At 45.5% G+C, this 15,290-nt stretch overlaps 1 protein-coding gene across 1 annotated transcript in view; it reads left to right on the top strand.

The window, feature by feature from the left end:
• Window positions 1-15,290, top strand: part of LOC119400253 (uncharacterized) — a 344,569-nt gene that overhangs the window by 130,382 nt on the left and 198,897 nt on the right. The gene's annotated exons all lie outside the window — the stretch shown is intronic.

Genomic DNA, 15,290 nt, shown 5'->3' with positions numbered 1-15,290 from the left:
CGGGTGTAAAGTTTGCCGTTTTCCAATCCTGGGGGATAAGACCAGTTTCAAGTGAGAGTTTATATATGATACTTAAATACGCAGCAATGATGTCATGAAAGTCCCAGAGGACTACTGGGGATAGTCTATCAGGTCCAATGGCTTCTGTTGCGTCTAAGCGGCGTAATAATGAATCGACGCCACTAACATAAATTTCAGTGTCTCGCATCATATTGCTCTGAGCGGCATTGTTTAGAAGCGATGTCTTTTCAGTTGTTTCGTGCGAAAAGACTGATTGAAAATATTGATTAAAGCATTCCGCCCTCTGGTAGTCTGACGTCACGGTTTTGCCGTCGACAGTTGAAGCTGGTATAGGTATATCTTTGTTTCGGTTCTGCTTTACATATTTCCAGAATGACTTCGGGTTTTCGTTTAGGTCGTTGCCTAATTTCAACATGGAACATGACTTTCGACCAATCTGACCACAGAGCTAACGGACAGCGTGCTTTTGACGTATGCATAAAATTAGGGAAGAAATTTTCTAGTTCAGTTCTAATAGCAGCGTAATCTCCTCTGTCGTAGATGAACACTTTTCTTCGTGGAGCTTGTGATGTCCGTACACGCTGTACGCCAAGTTGCACGACAACGGCCCTGTGATCGCTAATACCGAGGCAAACAGTAATCACTGTCAGTAAACTTGGTTCATTGCAAAGCACCAAGTCTAAAATTGAGTTTTCTCGGGTAGGTTCGAGCACCTACTGCTCTAAACCATAAAATCCTAGCAGTTCTTAAAACTCTGAGTTGATTCGGGAGCCATCACCAGCTACACGTCCAGCACTCCAATAAAAAGTTGGCAAGTTAACATCTCTTCCAAGAAATACGATATTAGGCATAAAAGATAGCCCTTCAGACAGCAAACCGAGGGATTCACTTCTGCCCGGTGGGCGATAGAATGTCCCAAACGCGACATTGTTTCCCTTGGGTAAACTCAGGAGGCACCAGACAGATTCGCAGTTGTTTTCAAACAATATTTCAGTGATTGACAATCTATTTGATATTAAAAGGAACACTCTCCCGCCATGTCCATGCCTGTCTTTCCGACAGACCGTGAAACCTGGTGGAAAGATTTCCACATTACACACAGAGTCATCCAACCATGATTCAATGCCCATTACAATTTGAGGCTTAATGGCTGCTACCAAGGACATGAAACTATCGACTTTGTTCTTTATGCTTCGACAATTTACTAGCAGAACAGAAAGTCGTTCAGGCAGTGAACAACCCTCTGTGTTATCATTGAAGGAAACAGAGTTTAGTGTAGGTCATTTGCCTTTATCCATTTGAGCATGCGCCCTGAATGGGACTGGCATCCGCGTGTCGCTATCCCAGACAAATGTTTGTCCATTGATAATCAGTTTATCGTGACCCAAACGTACACGACATTCTTAGCGGTCTATTTTATCTTTCGCATATTTCCAAAGCTGTCGACTTTTTTCTTGCACAGCTTGGCTGAAATCCTCGGAAACACTGTACGAAGTACCCTTTCAGGGTCAATCTATCTTGAGCTTTCTTAGCTGCTAGTCGACACAACTAGCAAAAGCAAGTGACGTACGCAATTGTGTACAAAGCGTTTGAAAGGGTTAAGGGGGGGAAGGGAGAAGTGCTCCGTACTTGTACTCGGGCGGTCCTGTGCCGTCATTGTTGAAAGTGCAGACTTACGCGATGCAGGCTTAGGACGATAATGGTGACCGACGAGCCCTGATGTCCCGTTACAAGAATTGCTTACTTCCTATCAGTTGCCCCCGAAAGGCCGTTCGTCTTTGCATCCGATGAGAAGCTTGCTTTCTTTATCTTCACTCCACTGTCACTGGATTCAGGGTGGGGAGGGGGCGATGCTGCTGTGAAGCTTACCCTCCCCCCCCCTCTAATGTAGAACTCTGAGCACGCCTCATATTGCTAGGCTTATTGGAAAACAAACGTTCCTCTTTTCCATTTAAAATATCATATTTGCCTAAACACTGATAACCGGCATCTACCGATAACTTCTCCAGTACGTTTAGGTTTTCAACATTAAACTACCAATGCGTCCATATATCCTCACGGTAAAAGTAACCGTCTGTAACAAATAAAAGCTATTTTGTGCCCGTGAAATGAGAGCGCGTAATTCGTCGGAGAATCTGAAGCAATTATCCTTGGTTTCGACAGCATATGCCCGCGTTACAGTTAACCCATGTTGTCGATGTCTATAAGTGTAAGCAAGCATAGACGTGCGCAGGGCTCCCTTTCAGGGGGGTGCGAAGGTTCATCGCGGCGCCTCCCCCTTCCTATTAAGTCAATATATGGGGCAGACTTTGCGCCCCCCTCTTGTTAGGTGACTAGAGGGGGCTGCCACCCCCCTGCCCCCCTCTGCGGACGTCTATGTAAGATAAACACCCTAAAACCTTTAAACACAGCGACTCATTCACCCTAGGAGGTGATACTGTAGGCGCTGCGTCAGAGCAGCCAATGATTGGATCGCAGCTACGTTTCCCAGCACAGATCACAACCCCTTAGGTCGTGAGCAAAAGCGAAGAAAACTCACAAAGCCTCTTATGCAATCGCCTAAGACCACTCGAAACCCGCCAGGATTAGTGGTTGTGCTGCCCGACTGCTGACCCGAAGGACGCCGCATCGAACACCGGAAGCAGCGGGTGCATTTCGGTGGAGCCCAAACGCTCGCGGTCCGTGTACTTATATTTACGTGGACGTTAAAGAACCCCAGGCAGTCGAAATTTCAGAAGTCCCCACTACAGCGACCCTCATAATCTTTTCGTGGTTTCAGGACGTGAAACCCCAACCACTATTACTATACGACACGACTCGAAGACGACAGTCATATTCTTCTTCTTCTTCTCAATCGATGTATTGATACTCCTCCCGACTACATCCGGCTATTACGGCATCACGACGTCATAATGACATCACAAATACTGGCGATTTGGGACGTCACGATGGCGTCATATCACGACGACGCCATTGATGGCATGCCGTTACGTTGTGGTCATGTGGCTTTTGGTATGCCGACTGCACACACACATTCGCTTGTGTACTACACGATTTTGACCGACTTTCATCGCTTACTTTCTTACGCATAATTCGTGTATACGCCAACGCCGGTTTCGCGAAGTATCGACAGGTATCACCCAATGCCGAAGACGCCGACACTGACGGCCAATTTTCGCGTTTGATGCGACATCTGAGGCGTTCGCCTAATGAAAAAATCACAGCATATCCATGAAGTGACTGATGATGAAGGAGTTTGCTCCAGAGGTTAAATCCAGTAAATGCACGAGGCGGCTACAGTCGATATTGATCTTGAGATTTTGATCTGAGATGGGTTGTGATTGGGTTTCGGTGGGTAGCGGTACCCGTACGTGACGCTCATAGCGGGGACCTTTCCGGCAACCAAAGAGTCTTTGCGAGTAGCCAGAGGGTGGAGATGATGACGTGGCGGCGATAGGAAACTCCCGCTGTAGGACGGCGATGGCGTTGGTGCGGGATTGCTCGTTGTGGATGGTAGAGATGGTGGTGATGTTGTTGTCAAACAACAAGAGGTCACATACCTTAGAGCTGTGGCCGAAACTGCGATAGAGGCAATCGCGCTTCAAGGGAGCATCGGCGCCCCCAACCTCAGGTAGCGACCGCTTCAGGCGCTTGGCCGCTGCATCCCGCGCCCGAGCCGCTTCGAGGCCCGGTTTTCAACGCTTCCGCGCCGCTTCTGCTTCGCGGGCTCTCAGCTCGGGAACCGCTTGTCTTTGCGCCCGCTTCACTTCGGCCTCGTGGGTCCGTGCTGCCTCCGGGTTCGCTTGTCGGCGAGCCCGTGCGGCTTCGGCTGCGCGAGCCCTCGCCGCGGCCGCCGCCTCGGCGCTGGCAGTGGCTTTTACTTGCTTGAGCAGCGGCGCGCCATCTAGTGAGCGCTATTAAAATCACCGGAGAGCACAGCTGCGCCTCTAGCGGGAGCAATGAGAACTAGCGCCTACGGCGCGATGGAAAAGGAGCGAGCATAAGAAGCTTGGCGAGCAAACTCCTTAAAATTATTTTTTTCCGAAATGGAATTACTCGCATGCAGGTGCTGGTTCTCTCAGCCATTGGATGCGATTTTTCTTTGCGCTCGTCTATGTAGTTAACCAAAATATAACAACATGGTTTAACTACTCCACAATGCGGACCCCAGGTCATTCTTGTTGACCCTGCCCCCACTGCAAATGTTATCTTAACGCTACTACGAATTGAAAGGACGTGAAGTTGAAGATTTGTTGGCATGTTCCTCATGCAGCCCTTATTCCAGACTCCTACCTATGCTGTAGGAAAAATCAAATGAGATCCACCAATCGCTCACATGCTCTCGTATACAGGAAACTAATAAAAATAAACAAGGTTCAATTACTGCAGAATATTTGCCCTAAGTCATTTTGAATGGCCTGATATTTATTAAAAGTTATCCCGTAACGATTGAATGAAGTGAATAATTTGAATATTGAACCTAATATCATTGGACAACTGGAACATCAACTGGACCCTTTGGAACTCCTTTGAATTGCAGGACATTCGAATCAACTGAATAAGTGGATGCTAATGTTAAAGGGACACTAAAGAGCAAAACAATCTTTCTCATATTAGTAACGTACTCTTTCACGATACCAAAAACACCCCGCTTGCTGCGAGAACACGCTTAGTAGGCGAGAAAACGCGCAAAAACAAAATGTGAGTGGCGACGCCACCTTGAAGTTTCCGCACCATTCGCCGTGACGTCACATGTTTTGTCGGTGCCTGCTAGGGACTACGTAGTTCCTAATCGGTAAAAATGAAGTACATTGTCCTCTGAGGGGGCCATAGAGTTAACACACTAAGTCTGGGGTAATTTTGTTGAGCCAATGGCGCCAAAATACGATAAATACACTTTGAAATCCCTGACGTCATGCTGGGAGATTTCGGAGCGAAATTTAAAAATAAAATTAACGACGTTAGAACTCTCAGCGCACAATTTATCGATCTAAACCAAATCGTTGTTTCTGTTTAGTGTCCCCTTTAAGATACAAATGGCAAGTATTGTATCGCATACATTCATTCTGCTAGTATCTTGTATCTGTATCTCGAATACTTATCGTCTCGGTATCTTGTATCTAGCTATTTATATATTTAGTTATTCAAAAATACCCTGCTTTGCCCAAAGGCGTGTAAGCGGGGGGGGGGGGGGGGGTTATAGCTTGGAAAAAAACAAGTCTTCGTTATAACAGCACACTTGGTCACAAGACAATTGGTTCCACTCTTGTACAGTACGAACAAAAAAAGAATTAGCATATAGGTTCGTTCCAGTCCGGTATTGTTGAATTTTGAGGTCATGATCGAATCATCTGGACAGATAATGCGGTGATTTAAGGTAAGTGTCTTTATTAATGCCAGTCTTTTTATGGTATATCTGAAATAACAATTTCAAGCGCAATTTTCTTCTGCGAGATGAGAGCGCCTCCCATCCTCAGTTGCAATTGCTATCATTGCAATTTCAGGGTGTCTTTCCCCAGTCATGTTTGTGCGAATAAAAAACTGCAAAATATATCGTGACATCGAAGCGAAGCTGGCGAAATCTTACGTGCAGGTTCATCATATACAAGCTTCCTCACAACACGCTTCAATCCTTCAATCCATCTGGAGGCAAATTCGCGTACGTGGACGACAGGATCAGCAAGAACAAACCGAGTTACTGGCCACTGTCGGAACAGGACCTGGTCACAGCTGAGAACCCGGTCGCCTACACGCCTCAGCCACTGTACGAGAACAACCCGAGAGAGGTGACCTACCCCTTTCACTCAACGCAGCGATTATCATACGGGAAAGAGATGCGGCACTATCTTCCGCAGTCGCGTAGGAAGTAGTTTCAGAAAGAGAGAGAGAGAAACATTTAATACTAGGAAAGCAGTGATAATAATATCTGGGGTTTAACGTCCCGAAACCACGATATGATTATGAGGGACGCCGTAGTGGAGGGCTCCGGAAATTTTGACAACCTGCGGTTCTTCACCGTGCACCTAAATGTAAGTACACAGGCCTCAAACATTTTCGCCTCCATCGAAAATTCAGCCGCCGCGGCCGGGATTCGATCCCGCGGCCTTCGGGTCAGCTGTCAAGCGCCATAACCACTAGACTACCGTGGCGGGGCGCTAGGAAAGCAGAGCAGTGTCGCTGGCCTGTCATAGGGGAAAGGACGAAGAGGACTGAAATGGAGAGAGAGAAAGTTTAGGGCGTCCGCTAAGGCGAGTCGTTGGCTCGTCTTCAATTGCAAGTCGAGTGCGAGTTCGTTTGCATACCGGCCTTTATGTTTCGCGTCGTATGATCCTTGGTTAACCGCCAGTTTGCGGGAATTGTCCGTTCCGGACCTTTGGTCCTTTTCTTAGATTTTGGTGCACGTTAAGGAACCCCAGGTGGTCGAAATTTCCGGAGCCCTCCACTACGGCGTCCCTGTGATATGATGTCTTGCTTAGCTCACACATGCTGTCGTAGAAGTGTAACCTGATACGCACATGATTCATCATGTGACACTTCAATGTGTATATTTATATGTGTGTGGTGAATAAAAATTTGAGTTGATACTCAGCGCTCGTGTCGTCGGTTCCTTAGTTTTCTGTGTTCGTGCGTGCGCGCTGTGTTTAGATGAAGTTAAAATGACAATGGTAGCGCGCATCTATGCATGGATATATCCTTAGTGTTTTTAACAGTTTTGAGTTAATACCATCGATACCTGCACAGGACGAAAGTTTTAGGTTATCAATCACATTTGAAATACCATCTACGCTGAACTTAATGGCCGGCATTCTAGACACTATGTTGCTAGACAGTAATGGCAGAGGAGCACTGGTATCCTTAGTAAAAACTGAGACGAAGGCATTGTTGAAAGTTGTGGCGCAGTCAGTATCAGACATAATGTTCCCCGAATCATCAGCAAGTGTTATGGCGTGAACATGACTTGGGTTTATTACTTGCCAAAATTTCTTCGGGTTTTCTCTAAGTATTTTAGGTAAGTCTTTCTTAAAGAAATCATGCTTGGCACCACGAACAGCAGATAGGTACATTTTCCGGCAGAATAATATTTTTCCCAAGCGTTAGCATTCGTACTCTGTTTAGCAGCTCGGAAAAGTCTTTTCTTTTTATTTCCTAAACGCTTTAAGTGATTAGCGAACCACGGATTCAGCCCATTCTCACGGAAGGTAATTTTCGGTATGTGTTTGTCTGCTAATTGATTCATTTTACTTTTAAAGAGCACCTAATCATCATCAATAGACCGTTCGTGAAATGAAATCGAGACTCAAAGTGAGATAGAAAGGCAGTTAACTCGTCATTAATGGCTCGGAAATTTCTTCTATCGTATAGGCTGATTGTTTTGCTACATGTTGCACGTAGTGGTGCGGAAAATAAAAATGTGGCGTGAAGAACTTTGTGGTGACTGATAGGAGGAAAAAAGGTTAAAGATGGTAAGCTGTCTGGATGATTAGTTAGTATAAGGTCTAAGACGTTCGCACAGTCACCCGAAACACGTGTTGGTTCAGTAACAAGCTGTGAAAGATTAAAATTTAAACAGACGTCGATGAAATCTCTAGCTTCAGCGTTATTTGATGCTCCGGAAGATAGATTACGCCAGTTAATACCAGGAAAGTTAAAGTCGCCGAATAAAAGAATATGAGCATTAGGATGCGCAGCAGTAACCTGGCTCAAAACGCTGTTTAACTTTGCAGGAAAATCAGGGCCGTTAACAGGGGGTCGATAACCGACACCCAGCAGGACAGCCTGTGGGAAGGAGCGGAGAAGTAGCCAGGCTATCTCGAGGCCAGCAGGAGGCGCAGTTGTTGTGCAAGGTAATTGCTTGCTGAATGCTATAAAAACTCCCCCACCTCGTGTTCCGAGGCGGTCATGACGATGAACTTGGAGGTTTGGCAAGTCTGATAATACCTCGTTGTCACTGATGTCACCCGTGAGCCACGTTTCTGTTATGATGAGTACAGTACTGCTAGATGAAGAAACAAGATATATCTTCACGCTTTGGAAGAAAACTGCGGGCGTTAGTGAAAATAACAGATAAAGAAAGTTTATTCGTTGTGGCAATAGGGCGAGGGTTTCGTGAGCCTCTGTTGCGCTTTGATTGCTAAAGACTCTGTTTAACGGTATTGAATGATTCATCATATTCATACCGTTTCGATCATATGACAAGTGTCTTGAAACGTAGTTTGAAGGGCGTTCCTTTACTTTTGCCGAAAGCAGTAAGATGTTTGCGGGCATTTCGAACGGCTGGTGAAAAATCTTCGCCAATTGCGCAATTAGTCCCCTTTACCTTACGACCGCCAGCCAGGACTAATTCTTTAGTTTTGTAGGGCGCAAATTTTACTATGATGGGGCGGTTACGGCTAGGTGAGTACCGTCCCAGCCGGTGGGCACGCTCAATTTCTCCTTATCATCAAGGCTTATGTGCATGTGCTCACAAATGTTATAAGTGAATAATTTTTCGGACTGCGTAAAAGTTTCAGAAGGGTTGGAATCAGGAATGCGATACAATATTAAGTTATTTCTACGAGGCCGGTTGTCAGCGTCGTCTATGCGGCTCTCGAGGTTAGGCACTAGGCGACGAGTTTCGCCAGTAGCGGCATGCACTGCTTCTAATTCGTTTCGTATGGGCATGAGTGCCTGGTAGTGCTGCTCAAGTTCCGTCATTCGCTTACTTATGTCCGTCAGTGTTTTGTCGGTACTCATAACTTGATTCTTTAGGCTTTGCATCTCAGTGATTAGTTTGCTTTGCCCGGCTGTCAGCTTCTGCAGCTCAGCGAGAACATCGTTCATACTAGGTCCTGGATTGGTTTCCACATCCCCTGACAGCAACAGCAAAGACTGCATGGCATGCACACATACACCAAACAGAGCAAGGCAGAACTGGAGGCTAGGGAGCTGCACCAAACAATAATCGCTATACTTCTTATTAAAAAGGTTGTATTTAGCACTAACCTGCACGGATAAAACCAGCGTGTTAGAAGCCAGCGTTGTGGCGCAGCCACCGAGCCCACAAAGCGGTCGCTATGGTCGCTGCTCCTTTATAGTTGGCGGACTTGACAGTGTCCCTTTCGATGCGGAATCCCACGATGGCTGGAGCATCCAGTAGTCGGGTGTCGATGTGCGTTCCTCCGGCAATGTTAAGACAAGCGGAACGGCAATCTGATTTGGGTAGTGGTAGAACGATGGCGCATGCTCCATTGGTGCTACGGTGCATACCGTGTGCAGAAAAGGCAGCAACAGGTGGCAAACAGCGGCGGTGATCATCTGCACGGCGAAAACCAGCGTGTTAGAAGTCAGCGTTGTGGCGCAGCCACCGAGCTCCAGTCTTACTAGACATATGAAATAGACATATGCCGCCATTTTCACTGCGGAAACAGTTTCTCTCGCCAAAAATTGCTCATAAATTAAGCGAACCTGATAACAGGCTATCGCAAATATTTTGGCAATATGGACAGCCAGCAACAGCATCAATATTCGCCCCACTATGGATAGTCTGTCACGTGGTTGTGACGGTGAAGAATGCTGCAGCAAGACTGGTAAATACGAAGTTCTTTATTAGGGCAAACGCCCTTACAAAAATGTATTTACACAGTTCAGAGACTGTCTAAACCCATTTTTAAACAGTCTATAGAATGTCTACATACATGTTTGTACGGTTTGTGTTCAGAAAATCAAAACTCGAAATACAAGCGATGCACGCTGCGCACTGATAGCGGCCAGAACAGTCATCGGCCGTCCAGTAATCTGATAAACGGTGGGACGCTTTGTTTTTTTATACATCAGACATCGAACCTTCCAGCGTTATTGCTGGTGCTCGCGTAAGCTCTCGAATAAACTTGAATATTGGCGTCCAGCGCGTAATCTTAAGAAACTCATCTCAAACAATCGTGAAGCTTCTCAAACATTGCGGCGCGGTCTGCGTCAAACGCTACTAGCAGTCTTTGTGGGTGAAACCCGAATACATCAAAACAAAGCAATAAACACGCGTGGCAGGAATATCGCTGGTAATAATACTGATGGTACTACCGATTGGACTATCGATAGTTTGTCGATAGTAGTACTATCGATAGTTTGTTTGCACTATCGATAGTTTCAAAAAAACAATCGATGCTATCGATACTCAATTTACCGATAGTTCTGCATCACTATAAGAAAGTCGTAGGTCGATAGATTAGAAAGCAGTCTCGGTGTCCAAGTACAACGCCTCACAAGTGCTGGATTTCCTACGCCTCTTTTGTCAGCAGTGGCTGAAAGCCTTCTGGTGAAGTTAAAAAAGCTACGAATTCCGAGGCCTGAATAGCCAGTGAAAGAGAAGAGGAATGTGTCCCTCATACTGCGTTGACAAATGATTTCCCACAACCTGAAAAAAGGTGGGTAATCGCGCAGTTGTTCAAGTGGTTTTCTTACGTGTCCCAAAAACTGTCTGCGATGTGCAAGGCAGTAAACGCTGCGGAACCTGCACCTAAATTCCCGACGAAACACCGTTCACTAATTTGTTGAATGCGTGAATGAAGCGATATACTTCGTTCCGCTGACTTGTGGGAGAAGATATATCTACCAGACGGCGAGGTGCCTGAATGAGAGGCGGAAGGAGCACCATTATAACGTGACGAGACTGCTGTCAGGGATTTCGACGTACACTGCCGGGATTGCGGTTGTAACCCTACCTTTGAGCCGACTTTCGTTATAGCCAGATGCCGGGATAAGACAGTGCGTGAGATAATTGAAGCTCGCGAAATTGACAAGGCAGGTTCCTCGTGCCTAAGCGCTCCTTCGATCCTATTGACACCAAAAGGTGGGATGACAAAAAAGGTGGCTCAGTATTGACCGAATATCACGTCATCGATTATAGATATACAGCCACGCCAAGGAAAAACACTGAGGAAGAGTACTAGTGCAATGCTTGTCGCGTTCTTTAGATGACTTGTCATTTGCTCTGTGCTGTCCCCTGGTGTCGGGAGTAACTGCGTCAGATTTACAGGGTCTCGCAATATCAACGCAGCACGATTAAAAAAAGAGAGACGTCGTTACGCGAAGCACACCTAGTGCATATTGTTGCCACGCCTATGCACTAGGTGCGCGTTGCGTAACGGCGTTTCCTACATTTTTTATCGTGCTGCGTGATAGCTGGAACGCCCTGCTATTGTTAACAAGCTTCATACCGGATAATACAGTTAGTTAGCGCCGTCATTGCACTGATTGCTGTCTCTTAGACTTTTTTTTACACTGAATTGCGCTACAAATCACTGTCATTCAGCAAGTACCAACGCGTCCAAGAAAAACATATTGCGTTTAGTTCACAGCGTTGTCAACTCGTTAAAAGAAATCCTTGAGCAGTTCTGGCAAGTTTCAAATGCAGAGGTGAAATTTGAACCTGAATCTGAAAACCCGCCTATAGTTATTCAACTCCTGGGTAAACTGGATGGATTCTCACGCAAATATAATGAAAAGTTTTAAGGTTTGGGATTGTATTTACGAAAATTAGTCATTAAAAGTGTCTGAGCTTTAAATTGACATCAAGAATTCATTGTAACTGAAACATCGAGGCGCTCTTATGTAGCAAAATATCTCAGCTTACAGATTTTCTTATTGTCATTGTAATCATTGCAAGCTAAGCGCGCGGTGCGTTCTGAATCCTTAGCTTCACGTACGTGTTCCTTGAAACACTAAGACGTGTGCAAGGACGCGAAGATTTTCATCTGGAAGCCAGTAGTATCTCCTGCAGGGCTTTCTCTCCCTTCATTGCAAGGGGCCCCGCATAGGGCGGCGACATATATATATATATATATATATATATATATATATATATATATATATATATATATATATATATATACATATGTATATATATATATATACATATATATATATATATATATATATATATATATATATATATATATATATATATATATATATATATATATATTCACAGCTTTGCGTTTGGGACGATCACAGTAGAGTAAAGCAAACAGTCTCCAGAATTGAACACATGCCTATGTATGTTATACAGATAAATAAAGTATTCTAAATGTATTTCCGGCATTTATTCAATGTGCCGACCTAATCAAGCAAGAAGAAATTTGCATTTTGCATACGGTATTTAAAAAAGAACCTCGGGATATAACGGGTTAAGATACTTGTCTTCAAAACAAATAACTCTAACTGCAATTCAGAACATTCATTAATTGACTCACTGCACTGAGATGCTGAGGCACAACAAAGCTATATTTTATTTTCATATCTAGTTGCCTTAAAAAGCAGGCAGAATACATGCGTCATAATTGCGTTTCAGTCATTATCCGGAAAACTGGGGAGTTAAAATCAGCACACACAAAGCACTACTGGCAAAAATAATTTACTCCAGCGCTTGTCAAATGGTTGCCGCCGAGCTATAGTTGACCTGCCATGAGGGGGCCGAGCACCTCCTTAAAAAATTGGAATGGGGGGCCCTTGCCCCCCCCCCCCCCCCTTAGACGTTAAGCCCTGCTCTGTCGTGGTAAGCGCAGTACGAAGTACATTTCATAGAAGCTGTATAAAGGTGCTTACCACGATTAACAATAGCGTCGAAAGAGCATTCCCCATTCGTAGAAATATATGACAATGCGTGATTAATTACTCGAAATAGCTTATGACAACTTCGGCCATTCTGCTATCTGCTGCACGCTATGGCGCTGTGGAGACGCAATCCTATAGATATGGTTGTTCCGCCTATTCCTTCAAAAGCTCACTCCATGAAAGTGGCTCCATTATCAGCGATAACTTAAACGTCTGACTCTGCGCTATGCATTCAATGTATACGCCCCAGAAGACACGCAAGTTGTCCTGCGTGACCGCAGGTGTTATGTATCACAGAGAAAGTATCTGAAGGCAGCGTTACGCCTTCAACGCGCCTCAAGCTTCGAATTGCGGCATATTCTGGGCTCATGGCAAAGCACCACCTATGCGTTACGCGCCACGAAAGTACTGTTGACGTTCTTGCGGGCCACGAGCCCTAACGAAACTTTGTAAACAGTATTAATGAGAACTAACAGACAATAACGCCAAAGAAAGTACAGGGGGTGTTATCTGTAGTATTTAGAATATAAATGTGAAGAAAGTAAAGTGGACGAAAAGATGACTTGCCGCCGGCAGGGACCGAACCTGCGACCTTCGAATAACGCGTCCGATGCTCTACCACTGAGCTACGGCGGCGGTCATCCTCCCGTCCACTTTCTGGGGTATATATGTTGATTTAAACCTAGGAGTGTTAGTCAGCGCCAATCGCAGCCATGGCGGCGAGTGTGGAACACTCTTTTTTTGTGTAGTCTATGTGTGTGAGTGGCTGTATGTGCTGTTATGTGTTTATTGGTGTATATATCATAATCATCACCCAGCCCCTGGAGGAGCATATCAGGCGAATAGCCGGACTGCCAACTCCAACATTTCTTTATGACATTTCTATCTCTCCCTCTCGAAGTTTTTGAAACATTGCCCACTGCGGGGGAAGGCGGCGAGGGGGAGGGGGGTATGAGGCTGTATTGTCACGCAAGCGTGAGCAGGTAAAGACCCCGACACATGCGGATGAGTTTCCTTTCTCCCTAAAAAAAAGGAGTTCGCAGCTTCCACTAGTGGCGCAAGACCGGAACCAACAGCGGAGCTAGTGTTCTACCTAGCGAAGTTTTGCTAGTAATGCCAAGTTGTTGCTAGAGATGACAAGTTTTCGCTAGTAGTACTAGGTATGCCTAGACTTCGCTATCCTTCTCCTGTTGCGGTCGGTTCCCCACACTACGCACGTGTCCCGTGGTTTTGGTTGAAACACGTCACGTGACGAAGCAGAAGTTGAAGAGGACGAAGCGAGTGCGTATCGGTTCATGATGATGATAATTCCTGTTCTCTAGACCCGGCGCAACGACCAGCTTAAAAAGCTCCGCTCCTAAAAATTGAAGTATCATCATCGTCTTCTCCATAGTCTTGAATAGGAGCGCTACCCCATTAGTGAAAACTTATTTGTTGTGTGAAAGCGCTGTTTTAGAGAGGAGCAGAGTATTGCTCTAAACTCGCTTTCCAGAACGACCTCTCCTTTCTCTTCATGAAACATTACCTTCTTCTTCTGATGTAGTTTTGGGGATGTTAAAGGAGTGCTGGCACAAAATTTTGAAGGCAAGATAATTTGTGGAATAGATTTATGTGCACACACACGCCTCATCTACAAAATATCAACGGCTAATATAGATTATATCATACAGAAAATCAATTTTAAAGAGCGTGTCGCGCAACTGCACGCGGAACGGCCAACCTCACAACATCGACACCAACTTGGTTTTATTGTAACCAACAAACAGGCCCCTGCATCACGAGTTAGTGTTGGCTGCCCTGATCCTCGCGAGCGCTCTTTCCTAGCACAGTTTTTCAACGAAAAGAGGGAGCACCTCCTAATAAAGTTCCACGGGAGCACAAAGGCGGGCATCCTTTCCTCGGCAGTGAAATTTTGGGGAATTGCCCATATTTACAAAACCCCGGAGGGGATTACAGCGGCACCCGGGGAGCCTTCGTTGAAAAGGCTTGTCAACACGGTCCTCACGTGAAAGCGGATCTGTGTGCTCACATAACCGCCTATGTTTGGTGAAAACCATTCTGGTTGCCGCCTCACTATGCGCTCTTTGAAACCGAAACTGCAACTGGACGCGATAAAACCGCCTCCAAATAATTAACGGGCGCGCACTCAAGCAAACGAAGTTTGCCGCCGTGGTAAAGTTTGTTAGCAATTTATTGCAACAGAATAAAAAACAGAAAACAAGGTGTAAAGTTTTTCTGTCAGTCCTCCTTTATAGGGGCAGTGAAACGAAAATGTTCAGTTGTCATTTTTTTTTCATCAAATCAAAGACCAAGTCCTCAAGAGCCTATGAAATATATTGCTAAACGTGAGTGCACCCTGAAAAATTAATTGAGACATGTTTATAAAAGCTAGTCTTGCTTCCTACTGCACCCTGGCGTATAGACAAGGTATGAGCTTGTCACGTGCTCGCACAGAATATCGTGATGCTCCCACGGCCGCTTCGCTGCGTGGCTTCGTTGGTGACACACAAGTGGTCATTCGGAACGTTTTCGGTGACGCAATGGCGGCCATATTGTATGTTTTGGTACCTAATGCCATCACAACTAGCCGTACTGGTGCGTCAAGCCACTATAATTGGCACTGTAGCCTGACGTCACGCCAGTGTCGATGTCAGTAAGTGCGCCGTGCGAAAATGGATCTT

This window comes from Rhipicephalus sanguineus, chromosome 7 (assembly GCF_013339695.2).
Source record: "Rhipicephalus sanguineus isolate Rsan-2018 chromosome 7, BIME_Rsan_1.4, whole genome shotgun sequence".
Classification (NCBI taxonomy): Eukaryota; Metazoa; Arthropoda; class Arachnida; order Ixodida; family Ixodidae; genus Rhipicephalus; species Rhipicephalus sanguineus.
Note: the sequence above shows the minus strand (reverse complement) of the source record. Positions and strands in the feature narration are given on the sequence as shown.